The sequence below is a fragment of the Mustelus asterias genome, chromosome 20 (genome assembly GCF_964213995.1).
Source record: "Mustelus asterias chromosome 20, sMusAst1.hap1.1, whole genome shotgun sequence".
Taxonomy (NCBI): domain Eukaryota; kingdom Metazoa; phylum Chordata; class Chondrichthyes; order Carcharhiniformes; family Triakidae; genus Mustelus; species Mustelus asterias.
Window position 1 is genome coordinate 60,708,552 of NC_135820.1, and position 17,071 is coordinate 60,725,622.

The 17,071-nt window shown below is 44.2% G+C and overlaps 1 protein-coding gene and 1 non-coding gene across 3 annotated transcripts in view; both read right to left on the minus strand.

Moving 5' to 3' along the window:
* ptprt (protein tyrosine phosphatase receptor type T) overlaps positions 1–16,266 on the minus strand; it is a 999,403-nt gene extending 983,137 nt beyond the window's left edge. The window contains exon 1 of one of the 2 annotated variants that reach the window (XM_078236146.1): positions 16,143–16,266. The gene's annotated coding sequence lies outside the window, so the exon portion shown is untranslated. The remainder of the gene's footprint in view (positions 1–16,142) is intronic. The other variant, XM_078236147.1, reaches the window with a different exon arrangement.
* LOC144508783 (U6atac minor spliceosomal RNA) lies at positions 10,418–10,544 on the minus strand. Its single transcript, XR_013500346.1, has one exon. It is a non-coding gene; the product is annotated as a U6atac minor spliceosomal RNA (small nuclear RNA).
* Positions 16,267–17,071: the final 805 nt, after the last annotated feature.

Here is a 17,071-nt window from a genome sequence, read left to right on the forward strand (position 1 = left end):
TTCGGACTGCCAGAAGAAACAGATGTCTCTCTCTCTGTGTCTTTCTCTCCACAGGTGATCTGAATACTCTATGACTAGTAACCAGAGACAAGCAAGTATGCCTGTGTGTTGCTAACTAATTTTAAAGAGGGCGTTTAAGTCTATAAGAGGAATATTGCTTGAATTCGAACTCATAGCAATAGGTTAGCTGTTAAGAATTGTATCTTGTCATGTTTAAGTATCGTTCAGTTATTAAAAGTTAAGCTAATTCTTTTGTCATAGTTACACTGTGTTGTTAAATAAAGTTTGTTTTGATAAAAGCTTCCCAGTGTGTCAGCTGAATCATGAGTGAAACATTATATCCTCACATTAATGCCAAAAAAGCAAATTGTTGGGGTCTATTCTGACTTCATTATATATACCTTGAGGTTTCTGATCTGGTACCCTAACAAATTTCTCAATTGAACCTGCCTCCACCACACTCTCAGCAGCGCATTCCAGATAGGAGGTTGGTGAACAAAATCTGGTATGGATTGAGATTTGGTTGACAGAAAACAAAGAGCAGGAACAAACAAGCCATTCTCAGGATGGCAGGCTGCTGCTTGTGGAGTATTGCAAGGATCTGTGCTGGGGCTATAGCTGTCACGGTCCATATAAATGATACGGATTTGGGAACCAAATGTAATATTTCCAAATTTGCTGATGACACAAAGCTAGATGGGAATGTTAGCGGTGAGGAGGATGCAAAGGGGCCTCTCGGGGATTTGGACAGGTGATGTCAGATCATGGCAGATGGAAAATAATGTGAATAAGTGTAAAGTTAACCATTTTAGTAATAAAAACAGATTATTTCTTCAATGGTGAAAAGCTGGGAAGTGTTCCTGTCCAAGGGGGCAGGTTCCTTCCCAAGTTGGGCGGCACGGTAGCACAGTGGGGCGACACTGCTGCTTCACAGCTCCAGGGACCTGGGTTCGATTCCCAGCTTGGGTCACTGTCTGTGTGGAGTTTGCACATTCTCCTCGTGTCTGCGTGGGTTTCCTCCGGGCGCTCCGGTTTCCTCCCACAGTCCAAAGATGTGCGGGTTAGGTTGATTGGTCATGCTAAAAATTGCCCTTGGTGTCCTGAGATGCTTAGGTTAGAGGGATTAGTGGGTATATATGTAGGGATATGGGGATAGGGCCTGGGTGGGATTGTGGTCGGTGCAGACTCGATGGGCCGAATGGCCTCTTTCTGTGCTGTAGGGTTTCTATGTTTCTATGTTTCCCCTCCAAACTTTAAAGCATCCTGACTTGGAAATCTTACTGTTCCTTCTTCGTAATTGAGTCAAAACCTTGGAACCCTCTCGGTGACAGCATTGTGAGAATACTGTCACCATAGGATCTACACCAATTCAAGAAGTCAAACTATCACCATCTTCCCAGGACAACTAGAGATGGGCATTTTTTTAACGTATCTTTGCACACATTTTTTTTCCTTTCGGGATTAGTTGAGAAGTGGTGGAAGGATTCCCAAGCTGATTATCAGCCCATTGAACTGTGTTAAGAACGTTTCTTCTGTCCCCAACAAGTCCTGGCATTGGATTTGAACCCAGAGCTTCTGGTCCAGAGGTAGGAATCCTACCACTGTTCCATAAGACCCCTGGGATGGGCAATAAATGCTGGCCTATTTCCAGCAAGACTGCTTATTGGAAATCTAGATTCTGAGCCATGTAGAATATCTTGTATGGCTTGTTTACTTCACCAGTTCAGTTACTGATACTGCTTCCAACTTGTGTAAGATTATAACACCACCCCTTCGCTGGCTAGACATTTATTGCCTTGTCCTAGTTGTGCTTCAGAAGGTGTCTTGAACCACAGCAATTCATGTGGTGCACCCACAGAGTTGTTAGGCAGGGTGTTCCAGGATTTTGACCCAGCGACAGTAAGGGACAGAGATATATTTCCAAGACAGGATTTTGGGTAACTTGGAGGGGAATCTCGAGGTGGTGGTGTTCCCATGTATTTGATGCTCTTGTCCTTCTGCCAGTGGTTGTGGGTTTGGAACGTGCTGCCTAAGGACCTTGAGTTCCTGCAGTGTATTTTGCAGATGGTACACACGGCTGCCATTGTTCGTCTGTGGTAAAGGGATTGAATATTTGTGGAAAGGGTAGCAATCAAAAGGGTTGTTTTGCCCTGGATGGTGTTGAGCTTCTCGAGTGTTGTTGGAGCTGCACTCATCCAGGCAAGTGGAGAGTTTTCCATCACACTCCTGAATTCTGCATTGTAGATGATGGACAGGTTTTCGGGAGGGTCAGGAGGTCAGTTAATTGCCACAGGATTCCCAACCTTTGACCTGTTCTTGTAGCCACAGTATTTATATGGCTAGTCCAGTTCCGTTTCTGGTCAATGGTATCCCTCAGGATGTTGATAGTGGGGGATTCAGTGATGGTAATGCCATTGACTGTCAAGGAGTGATGGTTAGATCCTCTCATGTTGGAGATGGTCATTGCCTGGCACTTGTGTGGCACGAATGTTAGTTGCCATTTGTCAGCCTAAGCCTGGATATTGTTCGGGTCTTTCTGCATTTGGATAATGGACTGCTTCAGTATGAGGAGTTACAAATGGTGCCGAACATTGTGCAGTCACCAGTAAACATCTTCATTTTTGACCTATGAGGGAGAGAAGATCATTGATGAAGCAGCTGAAGATGGTTGGACCTCGGAAATTATCCTGAGGAACACCTTCAGTAATGGCATGGAGCTCAGATGATTGACCCCCAACCACTACAATCATCTTCCTTTGCGCTAGGTATGACTCCAACCAGCGAAGGATTTTCACCCTGATTCCCATTGACTCCAGTTTTGCTTGGACTCTTTGATGCTATACTGCCTTGATGTCAAGGCAGTCAGTCTCGCTGCATGCCTGGTATTCAGCTCTTCTGCCCATGTATGAACCATGCTGAATATAGACCAGCAGCTGAGTAACCTGGTGGAATCCAACTCGAGCATCTCTGAACAGGTTATTGCTGAGTAAGAGCTGCTTTATTGCACTGTTGATGACCCCTTCCATCACTTTACTGATGATCGAGAGTACACTGATGGAGCTGTAATTGGCCTATTTGTAAAGAAACCCAGTGGTGAATAAGCAATAATTGACAATTGGCTAAAATCTCCTGAAACAAAAATGCATTTGCGGTTGCCATAAAATATATTTTCCTCCATTTATAGATACAAAGAGAGTGTAACATTTTCTTTGGTTTTCCAAATGGGCATGAGAACATTATAACTCAGAAAAGGAAGAGACGCAACATCTGAATGATGACAGCTGGGCCCCCTACCTTGGTATGCGAAGTTACAAATAAACGATTTGATTGAATTTCCTCTTTCAGTGACAGCAATCAGGAACAGCACAGCTGTCAAAAATCGCTTGAAGTGCACTTACTGACAACAATAAGACCCCCTCCCCGAAGAGGACAGGATCAATTTCTGCAATGAGGGATTTTATCGTCCCTGGGAGCACAGCACAAAGTAATTTTTCTAACAGCATTTTGGATGTACACCTTAAAAACACAAAGGGTGAAGGAGTGTAAAATTGTGATCATTTTCTCTGCATCAATAATCCAAGTTGAAAAAAAATGATTATGTTCTGTGACAAAAAGGCATTGCAGCAAACTGGTACATCTCCCAGCTAATAATCAAAAGACAACATCAATTCAGCTTTGGCTGGTTAGTAGGAAAATGTCCTGAAGCAATAGATCTTTCCTGAGATGTGATGCCCAGAACAGAACGCAGCACTCCAGATGGAGTCTAATCAAGGCTCTGCAGATGTGAAGCATTGTCCAACCACACTAAGAAAAAGGTCAATATTCCATGAGCCTTTCTGATTGCTTTTGTACCCATGCGCCATTTTGTGGTGAATTGTACACAAACACCTAAAATTCTCTCCACAGCTCTCAATACATTTCAATTTGCCTCTCTTGGCTCCAAAGTGGTTGACCTTGCACTGCCCTTGTTCAACCCATCAGCAGCAGCTTTCCCTACTCATCTAAGCACTGTTTAACTTTCATGTATCTTTCTGCTTCCATTTTTGCAATATTCTGTCCCTCCTAACGTCGTCTGCAAACTTGGATACTCCCTTCTTACATCCGAGTCATTACTATAAATGGTGAAAATTTGTATCTGGAGACAGAATCCAGGGAATACCACTTGTGGCATCCTGCTTTTCAGAGATCATTCCTTTTATCCTGACTCTCCTTGTACCTATCAGTTACTAATCTGATTTGATCTATTATTGTCACATGTACTGGTATACAGTGAAAAATATTCTTTCTTGTGCGCTGTACAAATCATGCCGTACATAGGGGAGGAGGAAATGAGAGGGTGCAGAATGTAGTGTTACAGTCATAGCTAGGGTGTGGAGAAAGATCAGCTTAATATGAGTAGGTCCATTCAAAAGTCTGGTAGCAGCAGGGAAGAAGCTGTTCTTGAGTCTTAACTCCTGAGGGGCAGAGAAGAATAATGGGATGCAGATTGAGGAAGGGATCAGCAGTGGCAGAGGGACGAAAGCAGAATATAGCAAACTATCAGAAAGGGTGCTAGGATAGGAAATGGAAATGGATCACTAATGGCATGGGAGAGGGAAGGGATTGACAGATGGTGGATGATTGAAGGGGTAATAATGAACAATAAATCCTTCCATGTCATGGAGATGGTGAAATGCTCCCGTCCTGCCCACCATGGGAATCGTAGCGGGTGGGACAGTACCATTGGCCTCGGGCAGGATTTTCTGGTCATGAGGCAAGAGCGGCCGGAAAATCGGGTCCCTCAAAGTCTCAGAATTTTAGAGTAGGAGCTCTAGTCTAAGGATAAAGTCACAATTAATTAATACATGGAGCTAAAGCACGCTATTGTTTTTACATTAGTGTAAAACATTCTCAAACGCTACCTTTTGAGAAATGTTCAAAACCAGGGAGAATCAGTGGGATATGTGGAACTTAAAACTTCATCTGCATCTTAATAAAGTGATTAATCCACTGTTCGCTTTCACCATTTTGACTCCCCACAGTTCAGATGTTTTTCACACAGGAGCATGACAGCATGAAGAATATGCAAAGCAGAATCAAAGCATTGCACATCTTCATTTTCAGTTAAGTACAACCAATTAAGTAATCAAGCTCAGTGGGTCGCTATAACTTGCCGCTCTACAGGTACCTTACAACCCAAGTTAAAAGCAAAATGCCACAGGCGCTGAAAATCTGAAATAAAAGCAGAAAATGCTGGAAAATACTCGGCAGGTCTGGCAGCACCTGCAGAGAGGGAACCCGGGTTAATGTTTCTTTTTAATTACTTTATTTCAGAACTGACAGAGTTCTGATGACAGGTCAGTGACTCAAAGGTTCAATTCTGTAAATCTCTCCTCCGATGCCGTCAGACCTGCTGAGCATTTTCTGCTTTTATCTGAGTTTAACTGCTTTAACCATTCCCATATCTGAAATGATCGCGTGTTACTTTATAGTTGCTGGAAGTAACCATAACAGATCACAGCGGAGTAATCAACAACCTCCACTTTGACAGTAGTACATACCTTCAGGAAGTGTACATTACATATACAGGAGCATGGGTGTCTTCTCTTCATTCATGTTTGAATTCCTCAGGTAATCTTGTGCAAATCTGGCTACAAATGTATTGGAGTGGAGTGGAGGGTAATTTGGGCTGGAAAAAGAGTGAGGTTTATTTATTTATGCATGTACGGGATGGAGGCACCATTGGCAAAACCGGAAGTTATTGCCCACCTCTAATTACCTTCAAGGGGGAGCTAATGGGCCATTCTTGAAAGGTTAAAGTTAATTTGGTGAAGGTACATCTACATTTTACGAGTGTGGGAGGAAACCGGAGCACCCGGAGGAAACCCAAGTAAACACAAGGAGAATGTGCAAATTGCACATAGACAGTTGCTGGAGTCGAACCCTGGCACTGTGAGGCAGCAGTGCTAACCGTTGTGCCACCGTGCTGCTCAAAATGATTCCAACCATAAACAGTTTTCCCTTTGATTGCTTCGGTCTGTCTGCAGTATGCTGTTTCCATTATTTAACATGCACATAGCCCCGTATTGTAGCTTTGGCATTGACATCTCATGGGATTAATCAGCTGACTTGATGGTAATGGTAGAGTGAGGGATATGTAGGTGTTTCACAAGATGTAACTGTGCGCAATGTAAACTGGGGATAAGAAACTTCAAGTGCCTGTCCTGGAATGAGGCTAATGGCCATAGCTGGACAGCTAAAAGATTGAAAACCAGTGCACACAAAGAATGACTCAATTTCATTAAGCATAAGAATCATGCAGCACCAGGAAAATATCATTAGGGAGCCCTTCAATATCCTCTCATGTAATTAGTAGCAGCTTGTAGTGTGCTCAGTGCATTGAAGAAAGTAACAAATTTTGTTCTACAATCTCATTATTGAACTTAGATAAATGATGGCAAGTGCAGGGAACCACCCTTCGTATTGCAGTCTCTGTTGAGAATCAATTTGGAGGGCCTTCACTTTGGCTCTGAAAATACTTTGCTGTAATGTTTTTCGAGCTACATTGCGCAGTACATGGCTGAAGCTCACTGTTACTCGACGGATGATACAGAACCTTTCTCAGCTAAGTTGCTTTTCAGGCATACCACTTAACTACCGAATATTTTCTTCCTGAGATATTTATAGGGCTATGGTAGTCTTGCTTGCATACATGTAGCCCAGTGATATTATCGCTGGATTATTAATCCAGAAACTCAGCTAATGTTCTGGGGATCCGGGTTCAAATCCCACAGCAGGTGGTGGAATTTGAATTCAATAAAAAAAATCTGGAGTTAAGAACCTACTGATGACCATGAAACCATTGTTGATTGTTCGAAAAACCCATGTCGTTCACTAATATCCTTTGGGGAAGGAAATCTGCCACCTTTACCTGATCTGGGCTACATGTGAAGCCAAGTAAAGTAGATTTATTAGTCACAAGTAGGCCTACATTAACACTCCAACGAAGTTGTTGTGAAAATTCCCTAGTTGCCACACTCCAGCGCCTGTTCGGGTACATTGAGGGAGTATTTAACATGACCAATCCACCTAACCAACACATTTTTTTTTCAGATTGCGGAAGGAAACCGGAGGATCCGGAGGAAACCCACACAGACACGGGGAGAACGAGCAAACTCCACACAGACAATGACCCAAGCTAGGAATCGAACTCGGGTCCCTGGCGCTGTGAGGCAGCAGTGCTGACCACCGTGCCCACCGTGACTCCAGGGCCACAACAATGTCAGTGACTCTCAGCTGCCCTCAGGGACCAAGAGATGGGTGATAAATACTGGCCAGTCAGTGATGCGCGTTATCACACACGAGGCTTGAGATGCTCAGGAAATAAAGGCTTTTATTTACTGTTACAATGAAGCTACTATGTATAGTACACGATCCCAGACTGAGGGGTCCCAGAAGAGCAGTGACCTTTATACCTCTCCCAGGAGGCGGAGCCCGACTGGGATGTACCACAATAACTATAATACAGGTGTAACAGCCCAACCCTAACCCCAACAGCAACAAGTAGAACAACCCATCCCTAACCCCAACAGCAACATATATACATACTTGTAGTACTGGCCAGACCCTGGCTCAGTACTACCTAGTGGGAACCAACGATGGTTCACCACAGTCAGTAATACCCATGTCCCACAAATTGATTTAAAAAAAATATAGCACACCATCTGACCACTATCTTACCCACCAAAACCTTTCAATCTCCACAGGCATTCTTCTAAAATTCGATGGCCAGAATTTTACGCTCCCGCTGCCCCATCTCCAAGGTGGGACTTACTCCTGAGTGAGGGGTGGAAGTCCCTCATTGTGCCACTCAACCCTCGTTGGAGTGCCTTCCGGGCTGCTGGGGGCTCCTGTCATCCTGAAAATTCAGGCCTATGGAAAAGCAGCAGCCATCTTCCTATATAACTGCTTCATACGTTGGAAGGCCTGTAGACGCATGTAGCCATGAGCATGTGAAAATGGAGATTGTACTTGTCTGCAGTACCTTCAGTGGGGAGGTCTCACCTTTCCTATTTTTGTGCCGCCCTTCCTTAAGTGCAACATCCGCAATGTATCTTATGGCGCTGAATAATTCTGAAATTGCTGCCTTGAGAATGCTTAATGATTCTAATTCTGTTTCTCCCTCATTCTAAGATATGAGGATAGTGTATGTGACACCATGGACCCTCACACATCACAGTGGCTTTTGAAAGCATTGGATCATCCCAGAGCATCAGTACAGATGCTAACACCCTGCAGAGTGTTGAATCGGAGGAAGGAGAGGTGCCATGCTGCCCTATCAAAACCAGAAATGGGAGACTAGGGGCGGGGTTTGCCTGCTGCGCTCGCCCCAAGACCGGAAAATCTCCCCCGAGATCAGTGGACCTTTGCATGGTTCTGTCCTGCCCGTTACGATTCCCGTAGTGGACAGGATGGGAAAATTCCACCTTTGGAGTTGGGATTCACCTGATCCAAACTCATCGGTTAGTTGGAGGTTAAAACTCCCCCCATAATTGCAGAACTTCTCCAATAAAAGGTTCTGCAATATTGCCAATGGATTTAATGCTGTGGGATATACTGTGGAAAAAACTCCTGTGCCCCAACACAAAGTCTAAGGCACGCAGTACGAATCTCAGGGACAACATTTTATTGGTTGTCAGCCTACATATTGGGTTCATTTCCATGCGTGCCAGGAAATTTGCTCCAGTAGCTTTTGAGTGTAGAGGACTGTAAGGGCTACCACCCGTATTATCCTGTAAGAGTCACATGGGAGCACTGGAGTATAGTGATGAATCTCGTACAAGTTGACACGGTAGCACAGTGGTTAGCACTGCTACCTCACAGCACCAGGGACCTGGGTTCAATTCTGGCCTTAGGTGACTGTCTGTGTGGAGTTTGCACATTCTCCCTGTGTCGGCGTGGGTTTCTCCCGGGTGCTCCAGTTTTCTCTCACAGTCAAAGGATGTGCAGGCTAGATGGATTGGCCATGATAAATTGCCCCCTTTTGTCCCAAGATGTGTAGGTTAGCAGGGTAAATACATGGGGCTACGGGGACAGGGCCTGTGTGGGATGCTCTGTTAGAGAGTCAGTACAGACTCAGTGAGCTGAATGGTCTCCTTCTGCATTGTAGGGATTCTTTGAAATTTCTATAAAAGGAAGTCAGGACTGTATCCCTTATTCTGCGTTATTAATAAGCAGTTATTGTTCAACCTAACAAGCTTCCATACCTCTTCATAAAACAACATACAACTTACAACATGGTGCTAACTGGTGAAGGACCCCAAAATCCCTAAGAACGAGGAAGCAAAGAAACTGCAGTCTGACCTGAGAGAAGTGTATCTAACATTAAGACATCAAATACACAGCTACATTGACCTAAGAAGCTCCATCACTGGCATAGAGGCTGAAGGGTAAAAGAAAGATCCATTGTGCAGCATAAGCTCCACCAAAGCATGTGGATGTCCATTCCAAGACCTGATTGAAAGCAGAGTCAAAGAACAGCCAGATCTCAAAAATTGAGTAAACTCCAAAAAAGGCCAAAATAAGCTTCAAGATTTGGCACAAGAATCAGGCACCACTGTCAGACCGATCGCTTAATGAGTACAGCTTGAGGAGCACTGTAGCCCAGATCCCGGGGTCAGCACCATAACATCACAAACAGAAAAAAACATTCTTAAAGAGAAATCAGAGCAAAGAATCAGCGTCAATGTGATTTTCCAAACTGGCAATGTAGATGGCCAAAATAATTCAACGAGGGATGGGCAATAAATGCCGGCCAGCCAACGATGCCCATGTCCCACAAATGAATAAAAAAAGGATTTTCTGAACAATATTGGACAATACGGAGTAATAGGTTGAAGAGAAAGGATAGTGTCAGGCTCAAGTGAATAAGCTATTATATACAGTAGGTCCAATAGTCAACAACATAAATACCAGATAAGGAACAAATAAATCCTCTGATAACATTGAAAACATGGAGTCTTTCAACACCTACTTTAACCTAAGAAGCAATAAAATTTTGGAGCGAACAAAATTTAGCAAGAGAGCCCAAAAACCTGGGGAATCATAGACTCCCTCCAGTGCAGAAAGAGGCCATTCGGCCCATTGAGTCTGCACCAATTGCAATCCCACCCAGGCCCTCTCCCCATAACCCTACTTATTTACCTTGCTAACCTCCTGCCACTAAGGGGCAATTTAGCATAGCCAATCAACCTAACCCACACATCCTTTGGACTGTGGGAGGAAACTGGAGCACCCGGAGGAAACCCATGCAGACACAGGGAGAACATGCAGAGCCCGCAAAGGCAGTCACCCAAGCCGGGGATTGAACCCGGGCCCCTAGCACCGTGAGGCAGCAATGCTAACCACTGTGCTACCGTGTCGCCCAAAGAGTCCTCAGAGAAAAACATGGCTAGATGCCACTAAGTAGATGGCAATGCCTTAACCATTTGTGTGTTGTAAGGCCACTAGGGCCCCTTCCGTCCTTACCAAGGGGAGTGCTAACCTTCTCCCCTTTCATACAACTCAAACTTGTAGACTTTTTCATAAATGAGTTACACGCTGAAGTCTGTGACTATTGTGAGCGTAAGTCTGAGTTTGTAAGGGACAGAATACGAGTTGGAGTGGCCGATGTTACTCCTTCGGATGTACTCAATCCAAAGGAGACCTGACTTTGGAAAAACCATGCAAATCGTCAGACAATTGGAAGCCTGCCAGCAAAACTGATCCATTTTGAGTGGCAAAGTTAAACAATGGTACACAGCAGCCTCGACAGTCCAGCTCATAAAGCAACAAAAGGGCAAGGAGACTCCCAGGCAAGAAAAGCAATCGCCAATCAAAATACAAGATGGTGGCACGCCATGTCATCACAAGCCCTCGAAGGCATAAACAGTCTCCAGCAATCACTGTGTGGAGCTTTCTGTCCAACTGCTTGGGATGCATTGCAAAGATGCACAAGTCCAAAACTAGAGATGTGCAGAGAATCACAAATGAATCCGTGAGATAGATGAGCCATACCAAGAATACGTTCAACAATGCTCCCTGTGAGAAATCAATGATCCCAGATTCATATTTTGGAATGCTGGCAAACTGCAAATGATCACCTCATGAATTTCAAGTTCAACACAGGAGCTATTGTGACAGTCTGTCAGATCAGGAACCACGGCTCAAAAAAGACCTCTGCCCATGGATGGCATACACACCATTTTATGGTCCTGGAGGAATCAATTACAGGCATGATTCATGCCTGCCAATCCCGCATGGCAACAAGCAAATAACTGAAATTCTGTATGGCATCCAGAATCAACTCTTTCCTCTCCTGAGCAGAGTTGCCTTAGTTGCCCTCAACCTGCACAAAATGGCAGAAAATGTCAAAACAACCACTGTAGTCAACCGCACTGAATTCCGGAGAGGTCCACCAATGCTGATGATCTTGACTGGGACTTCAGGTCAGAATTGTCAGAATTGCAATGGCAGTTATTCCAGCTCCTTTGCAGATGGCAGAAAATACTCTTCACTGGTCAAACCTTCAGATGAGCACCGACTTATTTCAAACATAAGACACAGAGGGGAAGGAACAGCAGCAGAAGGTGGAACCTGAACTTCAGAGTCAATCAGTTGCTGTCACAGAACCAGAAAAATGTACTAAGTAAGTAAGTAAGTTTATTTATTGGTCACAAGTAGGCTTACATTAACACTGCAATGAAGTTACTGTGAAAATCACCTAGTCTCCACACTCTGAGGGAGAATTTAACATGTCCAATGCACCTAACCAGCATGCCTTTCGGACTATGGAAGGAAACCGAAGCACCCGGAGGAAACCCACGCAGACACGGGGAGAACGTGCAGACTTCACACAGTGACCCAAGCCAGGAATCGAACCCGGGTTCCTGGCGCTGTGAGGCAGCAGTGCTAACCACTGTGCCGCCGTGCCACCCACAGCAATGAAGTTGGAGCTTCAAGCTCACACACACACAACACTGAAGTTGACCCTGGAGCAGCAGAGAAGCGACCACCAATTCACCAAGACAAAACTCAAGGCAGCACACATGCACATGAAGAAACAGAGCACAGCTTTAGAAGCCAAACTGCAGGCTGAGCTCAAGGATGAGGAGGATACAGAAATAAGGGAGGTAAACCTTCAATTCACTGAAGGAACCTGGCAGATCCCACTGGAAAAGATAACCTAAATCCTCTCTATGACTGAACGGAGTGAACATTCCCTCCGGAAGGAGAGTGATAAGGCCATGGTATCCAACCAAGGAAGACTGCTTGTCGATAAAGAAAAATATAACACGAAGGAAATGCAAGAACTGAACCAGATGTTGACACCCGAGTATTTGAAATGCCAAATACTACACCATCAATCACAGACCAACAATGTCAGCCGAAAGCAGGTGAGACCATCACTCCTCCAAACTTGTAAGGAACAAAATCTGGAAGAGTCATGAAGCCTCCAGACCATCTGAAACTGTAAAGTCAGAGACTTGGCCGGGCGGGGAGCGGGGGGGGGGGGGGGGGGGGGGAGGGAATGGGGAAGCATGTAAATATTACTCTAAATCTGTAAACACGTTTGGGTAAAAGCTTGGTGGTGGTAGGAGGGGTGGGAGATATAGTATAAGGGTGTTCAGGGCTGCAAAGGTTAATGCAGCACTGGGGGAAATAGTGCCACCCACATTACGATGTTGAGAGTCACATGGAAGTAATCGAGTGTAGTGGTGAGTCTGGGTGAAGTCAGCATGGAGATAACACCTAGTCAGGGCTGTATCCTGTACATATGTATATCGTATGTGCTATTAATAAACCATTATTGTTCAACCTCACAAGCCTCTAGGCCTCTTCATAAGACAACATAAGAACAAGTTTCACTTGGAATTCAACATAAATTTAATGTCAAATACTTCAAGCAACACACACACACTGAGCACAAATAGATTAGTCTGTGTGTCGTTTTGTGTATTGATGAAACTAGGATTTATTGTGGGATCTTCTGTTGGTGTCCTTTGAGACAGAGAATTCAATATAATTGCCTATTTTCCAAATGAGGAAGGCTTCTCCACAGATCAAATGTCTAATGTCTTATCTAACTTGATTTGTAGGGGCAGAAGAAATCTACTAGAAGCAAAAACTCACATGGCACAATTACTCTGTCGAAAGCTCTGAAAAAATTGTAGGTGCTTTGATACTTCATAATTGTAAAATAGTTTCATCCATAAAAAATGTCAACCGCAGGACAAACTTTATATTCCTTTAACACAGTATATGTCACATCATTTTTAACAACTTTTTCTTGGGATGTGGGCTATACCAGGCAAGGGCAGCACTTACTGGCCATCCCCAATTGCCCTTGTGAAGGTGCTGATTGGGTTCCTTAAACACTACAGTGAGGCCTAGCTACATCCATAGTGCTTTTAGAGAGGGAGTTCTGGGATTTTGATCCAGTGACAGTGCAAGAATGACATTGGGCGAGATTCTTTGGCCTCCCAGCGGCGTGTTTCCCGCTGGCGGGAGGTGGGCACGTTGTTTGCCAGCGGTGGGATTCTCTGGTACCGCTGCTGTCAATGGGAATTCACATTGATGTCACCCTATGCCAGCGGAAAACCCACAAGTGGGGGAGCCCAAGATGGGATGTAATGTCTTGTCTTGTCAGTTTGGATCTTGCTTGTCCCTCATGTGGGGACCATGCTTGGACTTAATTTGAATTGGCTTCCTTGATTAGAAATAAAGTACTGAAAGGTACCAAAAAAATAAGAAGGTAAGTATCCAACAGAAGCACAAAGCTTCTGCAGACTGGAAACATCACCACGGCTCAAGCAGTCCTACAGGTGGCTAAAGGCAATGGTACAGCATAAAGCCCACGGCATAGGAAATAAATGCTGAGTGCAAAGAGTGCGGGAGATCCAACAACTTGCAGATACCAATGACAAGTGTGTTTAGTCAGCGCTGTCAAAATAATCTATGGTCAAGCATTCATGGGGCCAACCCAGTGAGAGAGGGGAGGCGTTAAATGCTTCAAGAACTCCTCCACCAAAGCTCTGGCTGGGATTTTCTAGCCCTGCTGTGGTGAGACCCACTGCCATAGGGGTTGCAAGTTTAAGTTTATTTCACAAGTAGGCTAACATTAACACTGCAATGAAGTTACTGTGAGAATCCCCTAGTCGCCACACTCAGGCGCCTGTTCGGATACACTGAGGGAGAATTTAGCATGGCCAATGCACCCTAAGCAGCACGTCTTTCAGACTGTGGGAGGAAACCGGAGCACCCGGAGGAAACTCACGCAGACACGGGGAGAACGTGCAAACTCCACACAGACAGTGATCCAAGCCGGGAATCGAACCCGGGTCCCTGGCTCTGTGAGGCAGCAGTGCTGACCACCTTGCCCACCGTAAACTGATTTGAACAAAAGGCTCTACAAAACTGCCAGTGGATCTTGATACTGCGAAATATTCTGCGCAATGATTTACTGTGCTCATTGAATAATGCAACAGAGAACCACAGAGAACACAGGCCTGTGGGCTTGCTTCCCAATAAATAATGGTCTGACAAGGACCCTGTCAGCTTTTATACAAGAGCAGGTGATAAAACAGTTAATTTCGTTCATGCAAATAAAAATTAATAACATTAACGGCTCAGTGAACTATCCCTTAATGGTCTAATTCCACATCATAGTTAAAGCTATCACACAGCATAAATCTGAGCACCAAAACAGTGACAGGACATTGCTCGCATTATTTTATTCATGTAAAAAGCAATAATAAATCAAGAGTGACAGAAGTGAAGTTACCAATTTTTCATATCAGTGAAAGAAGTTCATTCATACTTTGTCAAATGTGTACTTGTTGTTTATTACTGTCAATTAAATGCTATTCTTCTTGTGAAAATTGATCCTAAAATCAGATATCATAAAGGAAAGTTTTTTTTAAACCAGGAATTTATACAAAAGTGCTTTTGAAAATATTATTGCGAATACATCTGATGTTATAATAACCTCAGTTATGATACTGTTCCAAGAGTAATCATTCTCTCCTGTTAAAAGTTGTTTTATTTGCAATTTACTTTTCACCAGATATCATCCATGTCAATATTATCAATGACAGACAAACCTCTACCTCAAACATTGTGGTGATGTGTCCCTACTAAGTTGTCTTATCAAAAATACATGTTTATAACCTGAAATTAGACCAGCTATCATAGTAAAGGGGCAGCACGGTGGCACAGTGGTTAGCACTGCTGCCTCACAGTGCCAGGGACCTGGGTTCAACTCTGACCTCAGGTGACTGTCTGCGTGGAGCTTGCACATTCTCCCCGTGTCTGCGTGGGTTTCCTCCGGGTGCTCCGGTTTCCTCCCACAGTCAAAAGATGTGCAGGTGAGGTTGATTGGCAATGGTAAATTACCTATTAGTGTTAGGGGGATTAGTAGGAGGTCAGGGGATTAGGGCCTGGGCGGCATTGTTATCGGTGCAGGATCGAGGGGCCGAGGAGTCTCCTTCTGCACTGTAGGGATCCTATGATTCTATGAAAGTAAAGGGCAGCAGTACAACAAGGTGATTGTGTTCACTGATTTATTACAAAGGTCTCGAATGACTCTGTGTTAAAGTGCACCTGCCTATCTGTGTACCTCTGTACAGGAAAGCAGAAGTTGTTACTGACTTTGACAAATTAATCTGGCTGCGAGTTTAAATTTAACATTGGAAAGAAGCCCCAAAGGAATATCAATGATTGACATTAGCTGCTGAACTGTAACTATAATACAATGCATGTTCACAGAGTCTGCATTGAGCCCTCATTATGGTCCGCTGCCAGTGCATCCTACTGCACAATACCAGGCAAAAGACAAAACTTAACGGTATGTTACATTGCCTCTCAATTCACTGAGTTCTCTATTGAATAATTGGACATTCAGACATGATACAGTTGAACATTATAATTTTCATTAGGAGTATGCTAGCGGTAGCTATGTTTGTGATTCTTCGCTTTGGGTTTCTGTGTTTTCTAAGGTGTTTACCGTAAGAATATATTTCTTATAGCTAAAAATAGCAACTTCTCACTGATAGCGGAGGCACTGCCAGATTCCATATCATGTCAGTAGGAGCTTGTTTTATCAGGCTGATGCCAGCTGTAATCACCTGTTGGCACAGATGGGTCTGTGGACGGCTTTTCCCATGTGTTAATTTGTTCCCAGGTCAATCCATTGGTCCCAAGAGCCAGGATGTATCCACAGCTGCTGTAATGTTCATCAAACGAGCAACTGCCTGCAGAAAAATAATTGAGAAACTAACTTGAGTAACAAATGTGTGCATGATTACACATACGTTCACATCAGTGGCTTCTGTACAAAAACAGATAATAAGCTTCAAGTTCATTACCCATAATGTGGACCTCAGGGCTTGGGAAAGTTGATTAGAAAGGTCTTTTGCAATATGTTTGCTTATGCTTTGCCTTTTAGTGAATGATAATGAGTTTGGTTCTGTAAAACGGTATCTATGGTGACATTTCCATGGGTAAAAGAAAACAAAATATGCAAACTCCAAAGATAATGATCAATGTCAAAGTTAATGGGCAAAGGATAAGAAAAACAATTAGAATAGGCACTCAATGTATATTCTCGGGGTGAACATTTTTGCAGTGGAATTAACATTTAAATCATTTTACTTCGACAGAATTGTTGAAGTTTTCGCGATCTAAATCATGAGTCTGAAATTTACCATGGATGTGGGGACCCTGATGCCACACTGAAAATCAGGTACCCAGCCCACACTTGCTGGCAGTGGGATGGTCGCTGCAATTCTACCACCGGTAGCCCCCTAATTGGCAGCCCGTGGACCCCCATCCTGTGTTAATGATGGTGAGCGGGCTCCTGGTGCTGGCAATCCAGAGGGCTGGAAGCTCCAAAGTGCCATCGGGAGAGCCAGTCCCTGCTGAGATATGCAGGAAACCCTGCCTTCATGCATCTTTCAGAAACCATTGCCCATGCTACTGTCAGCTTCAGACAAGACTATCCTGATGCATTCCTGGCCAGCCTCCCACATTCTACTCTCTTTATACAGGAGGTCAT